Below are 20020 nucleotides of genomic sequence, written 5' to 3' on the forward strand. Positions count from 1 at the left end.
CTTTGCTGTGCAGAAGTTTTTTATCTTCATAAGGTCCCAGTAATTCACTTTTGCTTTTAATTCCCTTGCCTTTGGGGATGTGCCGAGTAAGAGATTGCTACGGCTGAGGTCAGAGAGGTCTTTTCCTGCTTTCTCCTCTAAGGTTTTGATGGTTTCCTGTCTCACATTCAGGTCCTTTATCCATTTTGAGTTTATTTTTGTGAATGGTGTGAGAAAGTGGTCTAGTTTCAACCTTCTGCATGTTGCTGTCCAGTTCTCCCAGCACCATTTGTTAAAGAGACTGTCTTTTTTCCATTGGATGTTCTTTCCTGCTTTGTCAAAGATGAGTTGGCCATATGTTTGTGGGTCTAGTTCTGGGGTTTCTATTCTATTCCATTGGTCTATGTGTCTGTTTTTGTGCCAATACCATGCTGTCTTGATGATGACAGCTTTGTAGTAGAGGCTAAAGTCTGGGATTGTGATGCCTCCTGCTTTGGTCTTCTTCTTCAAAATTACTTTGGCTATTCGGGGCCTTTTGTGGTTCCATATGAATTTTAGGATTGCTTGTTCTAGTTTCGAGAAGAATGCTGGTGCAGTTTTGATTGGGATTGCATTGAATGTGTAGATGGCTTTGGGTAGTATTGACATTTTGACAATATTTATTCTTCCAATCCATGAGCAGGGAATGTCTTTCCATTTCTTTAAATCTTCTTCAATTACCTTCATAAGCTTTCTATAGTTTTCAGCATACAGATCTTTTACATCTTTGGTTAGATTTATTCCTAGGTATTTTATGCTTCTTGGTGCAATTGTGAATGGGATCAGTTTCTTTATTTGTCTTTCTGTTGCTTCATTGTTAGTGTATAAGAATGCAACTGATTTCTGTACATTGATTTTGTATCCTGCAACTTTGCTGAATTCATGTATCAGTTCTAGCAGACTTTTGCTGGAGTCTATCGGATTTTCCATGTATAATATCATGTCATCTGCAAAAAACGAAAGCTTGACTTCATCTTTGCCAATTTTGATGCCTTTGATTTCCTTTTGTTGTCTGATTGCTGGTGCTAGAACTTCCAGCACTATGTTAAACAACAGCGGTGAGAGTGGGCATCCCTGTCGTGTTCCTGATCTCAGGGAAAAAGCTCTCAGTTTTTCCCCATTGAGGATGATGTTAGCCGTGGGCTTTTCATAAATGGCTTTTATGATCTTTAAGTATGTTCTTTCCATCCCGACTTTCTCAAGGGTTTTTATTAAGAAAGGGTGCTGGATTTTGTCAAAGGCCTTTTCTGCATCGATTGACAGGATCATATGGTTCTTCTCTTTTTTTTTTGTTAATGTGATGTATCACGTTGATCGATTTGCGAATGTTGAACCAGCCCTGCATCCCAGGAATGAATCCCACTTGATCATGGTGAATAATTCTTTTTCTATGCCGTTGAATTCGATTTGCTAGTATGTTATTGAGAATTTTTGCATCCATATTCATCAGGGATATTGGCCTGTAGTTCTCTTTTTTACTGAGTCTCTGTCTGGTTTAGGAATCAAAGTAATACTGGCTTCATAGAATGAGTCTGGAAGTTTTCCTTCCCTTTCTATTTCTTGGAATAGCTTGAGAAGGACAGGTATTATCTCTGCTTTAAACGTCTGGTAGAACTCCCCTGGGAAGCCATCTGGTCCTGGACTCTTATTTGTTGGGAGATTTTTGATAACCGATTCAATTTCTTCGCTGGTTATGGGTCTGTTCAAGCTTTCTATTTCCTTCTGATTGAGTTTTGGAAGAGTGTGGGTGTTTAGGAATTTGTCCACTTCTTCCAGGTTGTCCAATTTGTTGGCATATAATTTTTCATAGTATTCCCTGATAATTGTTTGTATCTCTGAGGGATTGGTTGTAATAATTCCATTTTCATTCATGATTTCATCTATTTGGATCATCTTCCTTTTCTTTTTGAGAAGCCTGGCTAGAGGTTTGTCAATTTTGTTTATTTTTTCAAAAAACCAACTCTTGGTTTCATTGATTTGCTCTACAGTTTTTTTAGATTCTATATTGTTTATTTCTGCTCTGATCTTTATTATTTCTCTTCTTCTGCTGGGTTTAGGCTGCCTTTGCTGTTCTGCTTCTATTTGATTTAGGTGTGCTGTTAGATTTTGTATTGGGGATTTTTCTTGTTTCTTGAGATAGGCCTGGATTGCAATGTATTTTCCTCTCAGGACTGCCTTCGCTGCATCCCAAAGCGTTTGGATTGTTGTATTTTCATTTTCGTTTGTTTCCATATACTTTTTAATTTCTTCTCTAATTGCCTGGTTGACCCACTCATTCGTTAGTAGGGTGTTCTTTAACCTCCATGCTTTTGGAGGTTTTCCAGACTTTTTCCTGTAGTTGATTTCAAGCTTCATAGCATTGTGGTCTGAAAGTATGCATGGTATAATTTCAATTCTTGTGAACTTATGAAGGGCTGTTTTGTGACCCAGTATATGATCTATCTTGGAGAATCTTCCATGTGCACTCGAGAAGAAAGGATATTCTGTTGCTTTGGGATGTAGAGTTCTATATCTGTCAAGTCCATCTGATCCAATGTATCATTCAGGGCCCTTGTTTCTTATTGACCGTGTGTCTAGATGATCTATCCATTTCTGTAAGTGGGGTGTTAAAGTCCCCTGCAATGACCACATTCTTATCAATAAGGTTGCTTATGTTTATGAGTAATTGTTTTATATATTTGGGGGCTCCGGTATTCGGAGCATAGACATTTATAATTGTTAGCTCTTCCTGATGGATAGACCCTGTAATTATTATATAATGCCCTTCTTCATCTCTTGTTACAGCCTTTAAAGTCTAGTTTGTCTGATATAAGTATGGCTACTCCAGCTTTCTTTTGGCTTCCAGGAGCATGATAAATAGTTCTCCATCCCCTCACTCTCAATCTAAAGGTGTCCTCAGATCTAAAATGAGTCTCTTGTAGACAGCAAATAGATGGGTCTTGTTTTTTTATCCATTGTGATACCCTATGTCTTTTGGTTGGCGCATTTAATCCATTTACATTCAGTGTTATTATAGAAAGATATGGGTTTAGAGTCATTCTGATGTCTGTATGTTTTATGCTTGTAGTGATGTCTCTGGTACTTTGTCTCACAGGATCCCCCTTAGGATCTCTTGTAGGGCTGGTTTCGTGGTGACAAATTCCTTCAGTTTTTGTTTGTTTGGGAAGACCTTTATCTCTCCTTCTATTCTAAATGACAGACTTGCTGGATAAAGGATTCTCGGCTGCATATTTTTTCTGTTTAGCACACTGTAGATATCGTGCCAAGCCTTTCTGGCCTGCCAAGTTTCAAAGGAGAGATCAGTCACGAGTCTTATAGGTCTCCCTTTATATGTGAGGGCACGTTTATCCCTTGCTGCTTTCAGAATTTTCTCTTTATCCTTGTATTTTGCCAGTTTCACTATGATATGTCGTGCAGAAGATCGATTCAAGTTACGTCTGAAGGGAGTTCTCTGTGCCTCTTGGATTTCAATGCCTTTTTCCTTCCCCAGTTCAGGGAAGTTCTCAGCTATAATTTCGTCAAGTACCCCTTCAGCACCTTTCCCTCTCTCTTCTTTCTCTGGGATACGAATTATGTGTATATTATTTCTTTTTAGTGTATCACTTAGTTCTCTAATTTTCCCCTCATACTCCTGGATTTTTTTATCTCTCTTTCTCTCAGCTTCCTCTTTTTCCATAACTTTATCTTCTAGTTCACCTATTCTCTCCTCTGCCACTTCAATCCGAGCCGTCATCGTTTCCATTTTGTTTTGCATTTCGTTTAAAGCGCTTTTCAGCTCCTCGTGACTGTTCCTTAGTCCCTTGATCTCTGTAGCAAGAGATTCTCTACTGTCCTCTATATTGTTTTCAAGCCCAGTGATTAATTTTATGACTATTATTCTAAATTCACTTTCTGTTATATTATTTAAATCCTTTTTGATCAGTTCATTAGCTGTTGTTATTTCCTGGAGATTCTTCTGAGGGGAATTCTTCCGTTTGGTCATTTTGGATAGTCCCTGGAGTGGTGAGGACCTGCAGGGCACTTCCCCTGTGCTGTGGTGGATAACTGGAGTTGGTGGGCGGGGCCGCAGTCAGACCTGATGTCTGCCCCCAGCCCACCGCTGGGGCCACAGTCAGACTGGTGTGTACCTTCTCTCCCCCTCTCCTAGGGGCGGGATTCACTGTAGGGTGGCGTGGCCCATCTGGGCTACTTGCACACTGCCAGGCTTGTGGTGCTGGGGATCTGGCGTATTAGCTGGGGTGGGTAGGCAAGGTGCACGGGGGCAGGAGAGCAGGCTTAGCTCGCTTCTCCTTAGGTGATCCACTTCAGGAGGGGCCCTGTGGCAGCGGGAGGGAGTCAGATCTGCTGCCGGAGGTTTGGCTCCGCAGAAGCACAGAGGTGGGTGTTTGGGCGGAGCGAGCAAGTTCCCTGGCAGGAACTGGTTCCCTTTGGGATTTTGGCTGGGGGATGGGCGGGGGAGATGGCGCTGGCGCCTTTGTTCCCCGCCAAGCTGAGCTCTGCCGTCCGGGGGCTCAGCAGCTCTCCCTCCCTTTGTCCTCCAGCCTTCCCGCTTTCCGAGCAGAGCTGTTAACTTATGACCTCCCAGACGCTAAGTCATGCTTGCTGTCGGAACACAGTCCGTCAGGCCCCTCCGCTTTTGCCAGCCAGACTCGGGGGCTCTGGTTGGCCGGCGAACCGCCCCTCCACCCCGGCTCCCTCCCGCCAGTCCGTGGAGCGCGCACCGCCTTGCCGCCCTTCCTACCTTCTTCCGTGGGCCTCTCGCGCTTGGCTCCGGAGACTCCTTTCTGCTAATCCTCTGGCAGTTTTCTGGGTTCTTTAGGCAGGTGTAGGTGGAATCTAAGTGATCAGCAGGACGCGCGGTGAGCCCAGCGTCCTCCTACGCCGCCATCTTCCCTCCCAATGGATTAAAAGTTTTAAGAAAAAAACTGATCTTTCCCCAGGAAGAGGAAATTCTTCCAGCAGATTGCCTTCAGACTCAAACTGCAACATCAACTCTTCCTTGGGTCTCTAGTCCACCAGACTAACCTCCAGATTTTGGCTTGCCAGTCTCTACAATCACGTTGAACCAATTGCTAAAATAAGTCTTTCTCTATACACATGCTGGTTCCAGTTCTCTGGAGAACTCTGACTAATCCTGTTATACAAGTCTTATTTTCCATGTAAGTTAGATATATACGTGGCCCAGTGTCATTCACAGTTAATATGAGATTTCAGGCTTTCTGATTTGTTTGCTATCAGGAACACTTTTTATTTCAGATTTAGTTGTCTCTTCCTTCTGTTCTTTTTATCACCATATTTGTCTTTGCATTAACTTGGTTGACATTTCCTTTGGATGGACTTTTTATGAAATGTCCCCATTCATAAAGATTTTGTACTATCACTACCAAATCTCCTTATATTACTCTGAATTATAAAATCATTGGCATATGCAATCAAATTGCTGGAACACATTTTATGTTTTCTAATTTTCCAGTAATCTAATGATAGTGTTTAAATAAAAGAGTACCTTATGAATGAAAAAACAATTTCTAATTATTTAACCTAACATGTTTGTGGGAATGTGGTTCAAGGGAGAATTTTGACATTAGTAAGACAGCAATATATTTTTTTAGAGGTAGCAAATATATCAAAAAAAGTATTTAAAAAACAGCTTCTGTAACATTTGTATATAGCTATATCTCTGGGAATGTGTAGAACAAAATCATTCCCTGATCTATATAAACTACTTCCAATTTCAATTTGATGCTTTCTTTAAAATATAGTTTGAAAAGCATAATGAACTTGCAATAAATGATCTCATGGACTGAAAATGGGAAACTTGCTATTGTTCCAACTTCCACAGTAACCAAACCAGCCTTATTCACATTCTACATCAAGAGCCAAATGCCATTCATGAGACAAAATAATTGCTGATAGCAACAGAAATATTTTTAAACTACCCTCTTTTTTTATTCACATCTGTTCCGTGTTTGAATGAATTTTTGTTTTGTTTTAGAAAATGTGCATAACTGTATATTAAGTAGCTAAGATCTACGTGTGTGAATGAGTGAGAACAGCTGACACAGAGTATATCACAGGATTGTAACATAATATGACTGCTGTGACCCATGATGGTCTTTCCCTGTGGGATAAAGTGTAATAGAACTCTTTATTGGTTTCCCAAACATAAACAGTACACAGACTTGTGTGCCTTTTCATTTTCAAATCATGACGTGTTCTTAGAAGCAAATGCTGGCATTAAAAATAGATACTTAATTCCCAAGTATAAGATTTTATAGTACAACAGTGAAAACTGCCTTTTGATTTTAATATTTACAAGAACCAAATTTCCTATGTGGAAAGAATGTAACAATTGAGAAATAAGCTTTTTATTGTTATCTTCATGAAGCAATAACTATAACTTAGGTTCAGAAAACTCTTAAAAGTCTTCATAAAACACAATAATTAAGAGAAAGGAGCTTTTCTATAATTGTAATCCTAAACACATTTCTTTCTCTGAAGAAAAGAAATTTGTTTCTCTGAAGATTACTTTCTCCTTTAAGAAATAAGGCTTAATGCTGGACTCAGACTCTACTAGTCTACTGCTGCTAGGGATGATGTACTTGCATAGAGCAATTAATAAGGCTTTTTTTTTTTTTTTTTTTTTTTTTTTACCATCAGGGACTCCTTCTGAATCATGAGTTCATCCCATCAGCCAGGTTTGTGCCAACATTTGCTGCCTTTCTCAAGAAGAAATGCTCTTATGAACTTGAGTGAGGTCATTAGTATTAAGAATGTCTTGAAGCTGTAAAATGCTGAACACTTTTAAAAGGAATTTCCAGTGTTTCATTTCAAAAGGATAGATTCAATTATTGTCTTTCCTCCCTCCCTCCCTCCCTCCCTCCCTTCCTTCCTTCCTTTCCTTCCTTCCTTCCTTCTAAAAAAAAATTAAGCCAAGGGTGGTTTCCCAACCACAAGTCTCACAGCTCAAGCTTCCTTTGATTCCACTTTCCCTCACATTCTAAACCCAACCCATAAGCAAGTCTTGTCAGCCCTATCTTCTAAATATATCCCAAATCCAGCTAGTTCTTCCACTTCCACCACTGCCATCCTAATGTATGAGGTGATTTATTCCTCTTCAACACAACTGCAATTGTGCCTCTAATTGGTATTGCCTCTAATTGGTATTCCTGAGTGCATTCCCACTCACAACTATCCAGTGTCCACACAGCAATTGGAGATCTTTCTATGGTGTGAATCAGAACATGGTTCTCTTCTCTATATATCCTCAATGGCTTCCCATGACCTTCAAGGCTTCTGGTGATTTGGTCCTGCCTATATCTCTTGCTTCATCTTCCTCAGTTTTCTCCCTAATTGACTACACTTTAACCAAATTGCCTTTTTTCAGTCCTTCAAACATGCCAAACTTTTTCCTGACTTGGGGCCTTTGCACTTATTGCTGCCTCTTGTGGAGTTTCTATCCTCCCAGATCTCCGTGGCTGACTCTTTATGAACAATGATGCCTCAACTCAAATATTACTTCCTCAAAGAGGCCTTCCCTTCCCACCCTTAGCTAAGCAGCCCCTCCACCATCCTTCTATCATATTGCCCCATTTTATTGTCTCTGATCTTCGAAATTGTTTTATTACTTTATGTGTTTATTTTATCACGCCTTCTAATACTAGTTACCAATTTCTGCATGATAAATTACATAAAACTTAGCAACTTAAAACAACAAACATTTACTATCTCATACAGATTTTATGAGTTAGGAATTTGGGAATGGCCTAGCTAGTATTCTGGCTCAGGGTCTCACATGAAGTTGCTGTTAAATGTCAGCCAGGGCTGCAGTCATCTAAAAGTTTGACTAGAGTTGGAAAATCTGATTTCAAGATGCTGACACACATAATTGGCAGATTTTTGCTGGTTATCAGGCAGAAGTCTCAATTCCTATAATGGAATTGCCATAAGGCTGCTGGAGTGTCCATACAAAATGGTAACTGGATTCTCCAAAAGCAAGTAATCCAAAAGAGAACAGAAACCACACTGTACTTTATGACCGAGGTTTAGAGGTAACACACAGCTATCCAGCAATATCCTATTGATTACATACATAATCCATATTCAATATGAGAAGGGATTGGACAAGGGTATAAATAACAGAAGGCAAAAAAATCATTAACAATCCCTCTTGAAGGCTACTGCACCCTGGATATCACACATTTTCCCTGTTTAGCAATATCCTCTGTTACCAGGGAAGTACCTAACACTCAACGAATGTTTGATTAATAGTAAGTAGACTAACTGATTAGTGACAGAATTGTAATATGTCTGTTTCTGAGTTTGTGTTTGTGCATGAGTGTGTGTAAAAAAATCCTAACTGGAAGTCAAGGAACTGGGCTCCTTTCTAGCTTTGGCCCAACTTCATCATATAATCTTGGAAAAATCACTTCATCACCATGATCTTTAATAGTGTTATCTATAAAATAGAAATAATACCTATCTTGACTTATTTGCATATTTGTTGTAAACTTTATGTAACAGAAAATTAATTCAACTGGAGTTTAGAAAACCAAGATCTAGATTCAAATCATTGGGATTTTAAATTATGTTACATTAGTCCCAACCCTCCATTTCTTCTTTGCTAGAACAAATAGGTTAAATTACATAACCTATAATGCTCTTCCAATTCTCAGATTCCTCAGTTTTTATGGCTAAAGCAGAAAATACATTATGTTAACTTCAAGGCACTTTAAGAAACAGTATTGTGTGGGAACACTTTTTTTTTTTTTGCCAAAAGAGTCAAAATACAAGTCAACTTGTCACTGAAGCAGCTGGAAGGTGTTTTGATTAGGGAGATGAGGCAGGCCAGCATGGTAATGCCATCCTTTGTTAGAAAGGGCCCATGGAACAGTTGGAGGTGAGATTGGCCATCGCTTGAAACCCTCACTTGAGTGAATTATGCAGCTGCTATCACTTCTCAGGCTCCATTTCAGCCTAAATTTGCCATTGGCCTTTGAGGTTTCTGACTTGAGGGCCCAAAGAATTCAAGAAAGTATGAGGAAAAGTTTTTTCACCAAGTCCCAAGAGGGCACCCTTGCTCCTTTCTAGAAATGAAGGGGAAAATGGCCCAACTACAGGTCAGCCTTAATATATAGTATTGTGCACACTATAAATACCCACTTTTATTTTGGAATTCTAGTCAGCCACCCTCAGTCCCTGCATGTACTCACAGATCTCAGCCAGGAACAATTTGCTCCCTCAAAATTGTAAGAAATCTCCTAGAAACCACCAAATCACTAAATGTTAAGACTTCTAGCTCACAGGATTTCATTTAAAGTCCTCAATTACTTTTGTTTTAAAACTTGTTTATTATATGTCAGTAGGAATTGAGGATAACAGCTACCCATATTTGTATTTCAGCCATGTTTGTTTCTTCAATATCATTTTGAAAACTAAGATTTGTATGTAGGTTTTATAAAAACAATTTGTTGGTTTGGCATAGAGACAGTTTAACTTTTTAATCTCTCATTTATTGCTTTTCTTACTAAAAACTGCTTTAATTTTGGGCAGTCATAACCCACTTGATCCTCACAGTAAACAATACAATTAGCAGCCTGGGGGTGGGGGATGAGGGTTTGTGTTTTGGTTTATATTGTGACAGAAATGGAAATGCCTGAAGGAATTTTAATGTTTGTATCTTATAAGAATACCACATTTCCCATGCTTCTAAGAACTCAGAAATGTCTCTCATTTGTGTTTAGAATAAAAGCTGGGGTGTAACATTCTGAATGATGATGTAACTGATATATTTGAACAAACATCTGTAGGCAAGACAAACTGCCATTGATTTGTTTGTGGAACTGGACCATTTAAAATTAAGTATGAAGATCTTAGCTGCTTATTTGTCAGCATTCTTACAAGTTAGTCAGTTTACAATAAGCCCAATACATCCAAGCATATTAGCACAGCTCTGGGCCTAGAACCCTACAAAAACATTAAGATTCAAAGCAATACAGAACAATGCTACCAATTGCATTGCATTACCCATCTTGAATTTTTGATGCTTAATCCCTCAAAGCCACCTTGAACCATGTGCTGCAGCCACCAAGGGTGTTGAATGAAAAAAATCTGAAGGGATTAAGGAGTCATTTCCACTAGAGAGAAACACATTTTCTCAGCTGTTCTGGTTTCAATGAGGAGGGATTTTCCCTAAACCCTCCTGTCCTCTTCCCTCCTCTTCACTCCCTTCTCCCTGAGGGAAGTAGAGTAATTTATTAGGTGGGAATTTAATAATAAATTTGGCATGTTCAGTTCAGTTCTACCCTTTATCATCTTTGGGGGAGAGGCCCTCTGTAACTCAATCCATAAACCCTACCTGGCAGGCCCCCATAGCTAGGCAGACCCAGCTGGCTTTAGCATTGCATTTACGGTGGATAAATCTCTCTGATGATCAGTTAGTAAGACTATCTCTCATAAAGTACAACCTTCAACTTTGGTAATATGTTGGGTTTCTACTTGACGATCTTTCTCTTCTCAAGACTCCAGAAGTTTCCAACAAACCAATCAATTACCTAATTAACAGAAATGTCCTGGTAAATTTCCATACACCTGCATAGCCCCTATACCAAGTCCATACTTGCAGCAATACACCAGGTTTGAAAAAATATACATGCTAAGCAAGTAGTTAAGGTTAAGACAGGAAAATGCCTTTGATACCATATTAAGTGAAACAAGTAATGTAAAATTTCTGTATTTTAAACACTGCATTAAGTGTTCACGTAAGTCAATTTTGGTGCATATTTGTGAATATTTTTATTGACTTTTATAAAAGATTTTTCATGTTTTAATTAGTTCTCTCACTACTGAAATATGCTATATCACCAATAAATGTCCTAAGCAAAGACCTCTTGTTTAGCATAAAACTACAGCAATTTTTCTATAAAATATATGGCTTCTCTTTTTATAATTACTTGAATTTAGATTATTAAATGGGCACTTAGAAGTGAGGTGAAAATTTTACATTGCCCAGGAGCCAATTTAGAAAAACAAAGTACTTGCAGACAGCAAAATAGTTGTTTTGTAATATGGGAATACATTACCTACAGCTATGCATTTACTTATCTTATCCAGTAACCTTGAAGGGAATGAACCTGCTGCTAGTCTTTCTTGCTTTTCTGTGTATCTTTCACTTCTTCACCCTACACTTCATCCTATGCTTTGAAATCATGGTCAAAATTTCCACTTCCCTAGTAACAGCCACTGTCAGGGACTCCAACTTGCATTGGACAGCAGTAGACTGGGATTGCACAAATCACTGAGGACTTCCTCAATTCAGGTCCATGAGAATATTTTTGCTTTATATTCTTGTAGTTAGATTGGCATCTAGATCATGAAGCTAGGAGAATCACGTGTATTGCATTAAGGGTGGACTGCTCATGGTATTACATTGAAATGAACAGAAAGCTCTTATTTTCTGAAGTAAATTTTATGTTACTAGGCTTTTAAGTGTTTCTACTAAGGTCTAAATTTATTAATAATTTTACATTTTTAGCCTGTCCATATGCTAGTTATAAATGTTCAATCTCTTTTAGTATCTATCTATCTATATCTATATATATATATATCTTGAATCCCTGTGTGTAGTGGGGTGTGTGTGTGTAAGTGTAAGGAACAGGTATGAATCTGAGATATTCTAATTCACACTTACCTGAAATGCCTATATCAGAGCCTTTTCAGCTTCACCCCAAATCCACCTGGGCATCTAAATTTACTTTTCAGGCTTTGCTTAAGAATCATGAGATACTCATCATTTGCTTTCATAGCACCCCTGTCTTTTGAGTTTCTCAGATAACCAGCTTGATTCATGCCTTAAAAGCCACTGCAGCTCTCCTCCTCCTCTTAACTTCAGGATATAACAAGGAAGCATGATAGATCTTCACCTCCGTTTAATTGTCTTCCTCTGAAACTACTTAAGGATTTTGAAATTACAACAGAGACCAGGAAGAAATCTTTAACATGATTTGTTTCAAGGGGAAATGAACAGGATGTGGCAGGACCGAGCATGAAATGGAATGAAAGGGGAAATGAACAAATGGAAGATGTCCTCTGGATTAAGCAGTGAAAATAAAAATGAGGTGATGAAGATGTTTCATCAGAGAGTTAAATGATTTTTAATTTCCTTGGACTCTAAGAGAAAACACAAAGCCGTTATCCATTTGGTTCGCTGTGCCAAGATTTGCATTTATTTCCTTCAATGATTATTATTTCTTATGAAAGGATTATTAAAACAACATTAAAGGAATTCCTAAACATGAAAAACACTGTTTCCCATTATCCTAACACTCTGCACTTTTTTGTCACTATCATTAGCCATTATCTTCCACCCTCAGACCAGATCAAGTGACTGTTTAAAGCTCCCTGTATTTGTTTTTCACGAATTTAGCCCAGCAGAGCTTAGATATTTTCCTCTCAATTTCATTCCCAGCATTGACCATAGTGTGTAACACATTGTACATGTTTAATACATTTTTGAATAAAAATGAATAAATATTCCTCTTAATTATTCATCCTTGAAACTCATACATCTTCAGCTTTCCCCAACAAACTGATTTTCCTTAGTGCCAAGACCTCACCTGCTCATGCAGGAGTTCCTGGTTCCTAAATACTTAGATTCCCAATTCTCTCTGGTCTCTGCTCCTCCAAGGGGCAATTCTCAGCCAATCCTACCAACCCCAGGACTCTAAATGCCACCTGGAGGGAGAAAAACGGATCCTCCTTCTCTCCCTCCCCTACCCCTCCTTGCTCCACAGCAAGACCACTCGGGCTCCAAAATGCTACAAAGCTTAACAGGTACACGGTCCACCTCTACCCCATGGTAAACATGTGTTGGCAGATATGAGTTAATTAATGAGCCCCTTATGAGTCAATCAGTGCAAATTCCAGCGGGAGAGTGGTGTCTTCTAGCCTCACTTCCAGCTTTTACACCTATGTGTTTACAGAACCATACATATCCCTATGTATGTCTTGATAGGGACATACATAACATGCCGGTTTTGAGGGGAGGTGTTTTTATTTTGTTTTGTTTCTTTCCTATTATTGTATCTAACCATAATCTATACAATTTCCTTTTTAAGCCCTTGTATCTCTAGAAAATCCTTGTAGCTTTCTGGTCCCTTTCAGATATTAAAAGAGCACCATCCAGTTCTTCTCACTTTAAAATTCTACTGTTATATTTTCCCTTCCCCACAGGTCAGGCTCAGTCTTTGGCCTGTGGGATCTGTAGTTCTTAAGAGGCATGGTCTGCTCTTTTACTCCTCCCAACTATTTTCCTATGAACTGTCATATGGGAAGAAGAAATAGAGAAAAATGGCTGGGGTTCAGCATAGTTGGTTGCTTGTTAATGGGAGAAGGTAACCCTCAAATCTACTCTTTGAAGTCTCTATCAACATGATGGCTTCTGAAGAGATGCTGTGCATGATTTCTTAGGGGTACTCTTCATCTTCAGCTTGATATCTTCCTTTACTGAGGAAACTTCCAGAAAGGGTCAACCATATCCCCCTTTTCGCTACACCAGCAATCTTTGTCTTCAGACTTCTATCTGAGTGGGGAATCCTCTTGCCTGGCCAGCAGCTGCCTGAGCAGCTCCATGTCCCTGACTCTTCTCCAACCTCTATGTACCTTCTTACAGAGCCAAAGGAACTCCTGAGGTGGCCGCATGGGCCCTCTGATGGATTAGGAAAATTTTCTTCCCATGTATCCAAAACCAAGAATGCCACACACTTCATGATTCAGTTGCTTCAGTGAGGTTTCTGCCTGATGAAATCACCAGGTGAGAAAAAGACAACAGTCTTCACATTCACATTTAGCCCCCTAACTGTGGTGTGTGTGTATATATATATATATATATATATATATATATATATATATATATCAAGATCTCCCAATTTCTCCCTCATCTTCTGTCTCAGGGGTTCCACCAGCATGGCTCTGCCAGCTCTGCAGCTCAATAAGCATTTAATCAAAATTGAAATGCCTGCTGTCTCCTTCCAATTCAGTTTCCTCTTCAAAACTTTCTCCCTCTTGCCTACTTGAGAAAAAGAGCTACCAATCTATGAAAATGTATTGTCCTCTCTTTCAGAGTGAACATGCGTCCCTGGGAGACCTGGACCCAGACAAAGACTATGTTTCCCAGCCCCACTGACATGTAGGTGAGTCTATATATGACTTGGTTTACCAACAGAGTGAGAATAGAGGTCACAGATCACCTCCAGGCCCAAGATTTTAGGAAACTAGTGACTTCTTGCTTTCTCTTCCTCATTCTGTCAGTTAGCTGCAATGAACTTTGATGCCTTGCAAGATGGTCAAGATACAGCACACAAGGAGCTTTGGTTCGTAAATGACCACAGAGGGAAGCCACCCTCTGACCATGTAACACACACATAGAAAAAAAAAACCCACTATTGTGTTAATAAGCCTACTCTGCATCCTATCACAGTATCCAGAATAATCCTAACCATATCCTAATATGTCTGTGAGAGAAGATGAAGAGTTTTGAGATGGTCGCCCGAGCTTGCAAGGCCAGTTCTGCCACCAGTTCTGCCACCTCTAAATGAGCTCTAGAGATGCTTACTCTGCCTACTCCCATCCCTTTCCCAAACTTTTATCAGTGTCTCTGAACAAAGCTTAGGTACCATGGCTCTCATCATGTCTATTTGGTGAACTTCCCAATGGCAACATGCCACCCCTGTTCCATGCCCTCTTCATCCTCCCTTGTCTATATTTATTGTGAGTCTCAGTGACTTGGACCAATGATAAACATATTCAACCCTGCCACCCTAGGAAAGGTATTCAAATTCTCATGGAAATAGAATCCTCAACAGCACCGCCCCCTTTGTCAGTTCATCCCCCAAAATGAATAATATTCACCGATCAACCTGAATTCAAAATAGCTACACAGCTAACCTTACTCTGGAGTATGGTTGGGATTTGTAACGTCAAAGTAAAGAAAACACTGTGCTCTGCTCTTTTTTTTTGCCATTTTTTCATGCTAATCTTCCATGTGTCAACCTTGTATTTCTATTTTTTATTTTAATAGTTGTATGAGATTACGTTACACAAATAAAAATAACTTATTTAACTATTCTTTTCTTGATGAACATTTATAATTTTCTTTTGCACAACTTCAGTTTATTTTCACTAAGAAAAAAACTGCTACTATGGTATCTTCAAAAAGACAAATCATTAAAATATAATGAATCCTGGCCTCTAGGAAAAAATTTACCTCTATGAAGTAGTAATTTCCTATGGGATCTCAGAGTTTCAGCTAGTGGCTTCCAGACCACGAACTGTAACCAAACTGTAAAACTATGTGTGGCATGTTAAAAGTTACCTATTTGTTAATAATAAACTTATGAACAAGAATCTTCCAAACTGTTCACTTGGGAGTTCAGGACCCATGAAAAGTCCAATAGTTGTGAAAATTGCTCAGTAATCTAAGTACTCCTAGAATTTTCAAAGTGTATTATGATGTTGGTTTTTAACCTTAACTTTGGAAAAGAGGTAATGATGACGGTTTTTGTACTCTGTTATCATTACCACCTAAGAGGACTGACTCTCTCCCCAAAAGGTTGAATGACTGAGGAGCCTAAATAAACACAGCAGGAGACTCAGCAATGAGAGGTTTCACTGAATGCAGACACAGAGCCTTTTAGTCCAAGGCTGGGGTGTGGAGGCCTCATGCAACAGAGGAGAAAAAAGAAAAAGATGAATCGTCCATGAATCACATTTTGAAAACAGTGCTCTAGGAATCCAGAAGTTATAGCTGGAAAAGCAATGCTGAGGACAAAGTCCAGTGTGAAAGGTGAGGGTGAAAATGGAAGAACATTTAATGGGGTCAGAATTCCAAAGGATGGGCAATTAACCAGGACATAATGTTCAGAACAAGTATAAGAAGTAAATTTAAAGTTGGTGCAGCCACTTAAAAGGGTCATGGCCTGGCACTCTATCAACAAAGATAATTACAGATCAATGACAACCGATTCACATAATAACAACCTGAAGGTGATATAAGACCTGAAAATGCTTTCAAATGATCAAAAATATCTCATCCAATCTAAGATGTTATCTTGTGTAAGATACATTTGAATGCTTTAAATGAAATCTTAATATGAAGAAAATGTAAAAACTATAAAAATAAAAATGGAAGAATATGTAGAAGAATATTTGTATAATTTTGGTCAAGGGAGAGATCTTAAGATCGGTAAGAAATCTAGAAAGAAAATACCATTATATTTACATTAGAATATACTACATTAGAATACACAGAATATACATATACATTTTTTTCTATAATCCCTAAAACCATGATATGTATTGTTTTAGTTAGACAAGGCTAGACCACAATAACCACAAACTGACTCTCAAATCAAAGTAGTGTAATCCACTAAAGATTTCTTTTTTGCTCACATCTCAGTCTGAACCCCATCAGGAAGCATCCTCCCACTTGGAGCAGCCCACCTGGAGCACCAGGCCTCCCAGGCCACTGCAGTGGGAAAGAGATGGAGGAGGCCAACTGAGGCAGTTAGTAGCTTTGGCCTGAAGCCATACCAGTCTCTTCTGTCCAAAGTCCATTGACAAAGCAGTCATCTAGGCCAATTGAACTGCAAGGGAAGCTGGGGGTGTGGGGAATGACAATGGATACTTTTGGACACACCATCTCTAACATAGCTAATCAAAAGGCTTTATTTGGATAGAAATCCTTCCAAACACCGTATGTGTTTTCATTAGAAGCAAACAACTGAAGAATTCAACGGACCCTATAATAGACACCTACAGTTCAATGTAGCCCAAGGAGACATATCTTCTGAAAAATAAGCAACACCTTCTTCTACCTTAATATTTTATAAATGGCATACTCCTCTGTAAAATATCAAATATGATTAATTTAAAATAAACTCATTGGACATAATTGTTTTTAAAGTACTGTGGACAAAATATTTAGAGCTCTGATGTAACTGCGATATAGAAGTTCTCCTTTAGACCAGAAGCTTTAAAGATTTAGACATAAAGCCCACCAAATAAGGGTAAGCTAAGACAAGACTGCTGCATCCCACAGGCCCTGGGAGTGTCATTTGTGAGCCGAGTGTGTATGGTGTGGTGTGGGGTTATTCAAAAAGACAAAGGAGGGGCGCCTGGGTGGCTCAGTCGGTTAAGCGGCCAACTTCAGCTCAGGTCATGATCTCGCGGTCCGTGGGTTCGAGCCCTGCATCGGGCTCTATGCTGACAGCTCAGAGCCTGGAGCCTGTTTCAGATTCTGTGTCTCCCTCTCTCTGACCCTCCCCTGTTCATGCTCTGTCTCTCCCTGTCTCAAAAATAAATAAAACATTAAAAAAAAAAAAAAGACAAAGGAAAACAACCCCTAGAATTATGCAACACAGCAGCTCTGAGCAGAAATGTGGGAAAATACTCATTTTAATATTTATTGGAAAACATTATCTGCCTTAGGAACTGTTATTAAGGACTCAAGAAGAGAGTGACAGCCAAATAAAATTAGAGAGCATTTTTGTCTAAAATCTTCTGAGATCAGGTAAAACTGAACCAATAAAAGAATTTAGGTGATGGCCTGAAAATGTGAGTAAGCATAGAAATAAATGAAAAACAAGAAACACTACACCAGTATTTTGGAACAAGTCCAGGAAAATTGAGATTTAACCAAGCAGAGAACCATTAGAACTACTGAGGCTTCTCCATAAGACCAGCAGGAGGGCTGGAAGCTTTCTCACTCCCACCTACATTACTTCGACTATTTTTCATTACTCTGCCTTGAGTCTGGTTATAAAGTAATATTACTCATTTTTATAAACATGCCGGAATTTATCCATCCAAATAACTGTTGTTTCAGTTAAAGTAGTCACCTTTAGAGGCTGTGAGCTTATTTGATTGACATTATCATTGTCCAAATATTTTTGGAAACTCCTCTTTTGGAATTACCTTCAAAGTCAGCATCGAGTTCTTTTCAATGAAGACAAATCATTGTCCTAAAATGGGACACTGATTTGAAGTCACCAAATGTCAGTTGAAGCTAACTGCATAAGGCATATTATCAAGCTAGTTAATATCACTTCAAATTTTAAAATACATATAAGGACACATAACTTTAATAGTGAATATAATTCTACTTTACCCCACACACAGTTGTGAGAGACAGTCTGCTAAAATGATTTGAGCAAAGGCAGCTAGCATTGTTATCCATAGACATTGTTCAACAGAAATCTCTGTGAAGTCTACTATATTTACTTTAGCAATGTGCACTCCAGCTGCTATGTGGAAGGCCTACTTCACTAGCACATGATGATGTTTCCGTGTGTGTGTGTGTGTGTATGTATGTGCATGTGTATGTATGTGTATATATGATGGGTGAAAAGTTTTATCTACTTTTTGAGTACTTTGCATTTTCCTGTTTCACTAGTAAAGAAGAAAATGATTGCTGTCCATTTTCTTTATTTATAATTTGCTGTTTTTTTAGTAGACATTGGTATATCAGGAATAGTAATGTATTATCTATCTAGGATGTTATTTTAATTGCACATTCTTTGCCCTGATTCATTGCTTTGTATAAAGTATGTATTAAATATGTATGCACATACATATGGGCACACACACACACATGTAAATATCTGCTATATACATGTGCTATATAGCTAGGTTAAATATAACTGTGTTTTCTTTCTAAATTTCCTACCTACTACTTAAGGTTTCCCTTGTCCAAAATTGTACAAATACCTTCCTGTATATTCTACTTTCAATTTTATATTGAGTTTTCACATTATGTTCATATTGAAGTTTTATTTAAAAATAGGCTTAAGGAGGAACCTCTAGAAGCCAGTCACCCTTTCAAGTTCTAGTAGTTTCTACCACATCTTTACATCCTCCTTTCACATAGGTCATTTCTTTCTAATCAAAATATATCTACTGTTTCCACAAATATATTTTGAAATAACAAACCATTTTTCTTGTATAATAGTGTATGCATATTTTTCTTGACTTTCCTCCAATTAATTAAAATAAATTTAATTCAACAAACACTTCCTGTCTGTTGTTGTCTACTTATATCAAGTACTGGGGGAAACATTGCCTGGGATCCAAATAGCGGTATATGTGACATGGTAACTTCCCACAGGGCACTTCCAAACTTATTAGATGACATGTTACTTTACTCCTGAAAAAAATCTGCACAGCTTACAGAGTTAAACTTCATATTAACGGACTGATGTTTTATACACTAATCATCACTTAAAATTTGATAGTGGGAAGGGAAATGGCAAAGAACTTGTTGTATGTGAAGATGGCAGGTTGTCTTTTTGTCCTCTTCTGAGAAAAAATAAAATAAAATCTAATTTTCACTTCCTTTTCTTTTCAGTTTGTATGTGATTTAGAGGAAGGAAGTGTTCAGGGAAGAAATCAGTTTCCTAAAGTTTTTAGAACCAAAAGACTTGGGAGATTGGATTTTTCTTTTGCTAAAACAACAACTGCAAACGGATATTTATATAAAGAGCTAGGTCAAACCTAACAACTTAAGAATTTATTTTTAGATTTCTGCTTGGTCAAAGGGGAAATATGGTAAATGAGCCTTATGTTCTTAAATGGGCATGTAGTTGAACTCAAAATATTTCAGAAATCTGACAGAAGGCAATGAAGAACATCAGCTTTCCTAGGCATCATTAGAAATCCCAAAACAATGACAATATTACAACTGTTTTCTTTCTTTTTTAAAAAAAATTTACTTTCAGTTTTAGTACTCAAGATCTCTACATTTTTGAAGATGCCAAGACAAAAACAAAAAATGATTATATAAACAGAGAGATATAAACAGAAAATCCAGTCACTTTAGCTGAATGTGTAGCAGAGTTGTGCTCTATGTGGAAGCCACCAGTCACATGTGGCTATTGAGCACTTAAAAGGTAACTAGTCCTAATTGAGATGAACAGATGAGTTAAATACACACTGGATTTCACAGATTAAG

At 38.4% G+C, this 20020-nt stretch overlaps 1 long non-coding RNA gene across 1 annotated transcript; it reads left to right on the forward strand.

Moving 5' to 3' along the window:
• The first annotated feature begins 13739 nt into the window (after positions 1–13739).
• LOC128777688 (uncharacterized) lies at positions 13740–15968 on the forward strand. The gene is made up of 3 exons (XR_008422978.1): positions 13740–13828; positions 14138–14207; positions 15626–15968. It is a non-coding gene; the product is annotated as an uncharacterized LOC128777688 (long non-coding RNA).
• The last annotated feature ends 4052 nt before the right edge of the window (positions 15969–20020 follow it).

This window comes from Panthera pardus, unplaced genomic scaffold, assembly GCF_024362965.1.
Source record: "Panthera pardus isolate Hobbes unplaced genomic scaffold, ASM2436296v1 HiC_scaffold_17, whole genome shotgun sequence".
NCBI classification, from domain to species: domain Eukaryota; kingdom Metazoa; phylum Chordata; class Mammalia; order Carnivora; family Felidae; genus Panthera; species Panthera pardus.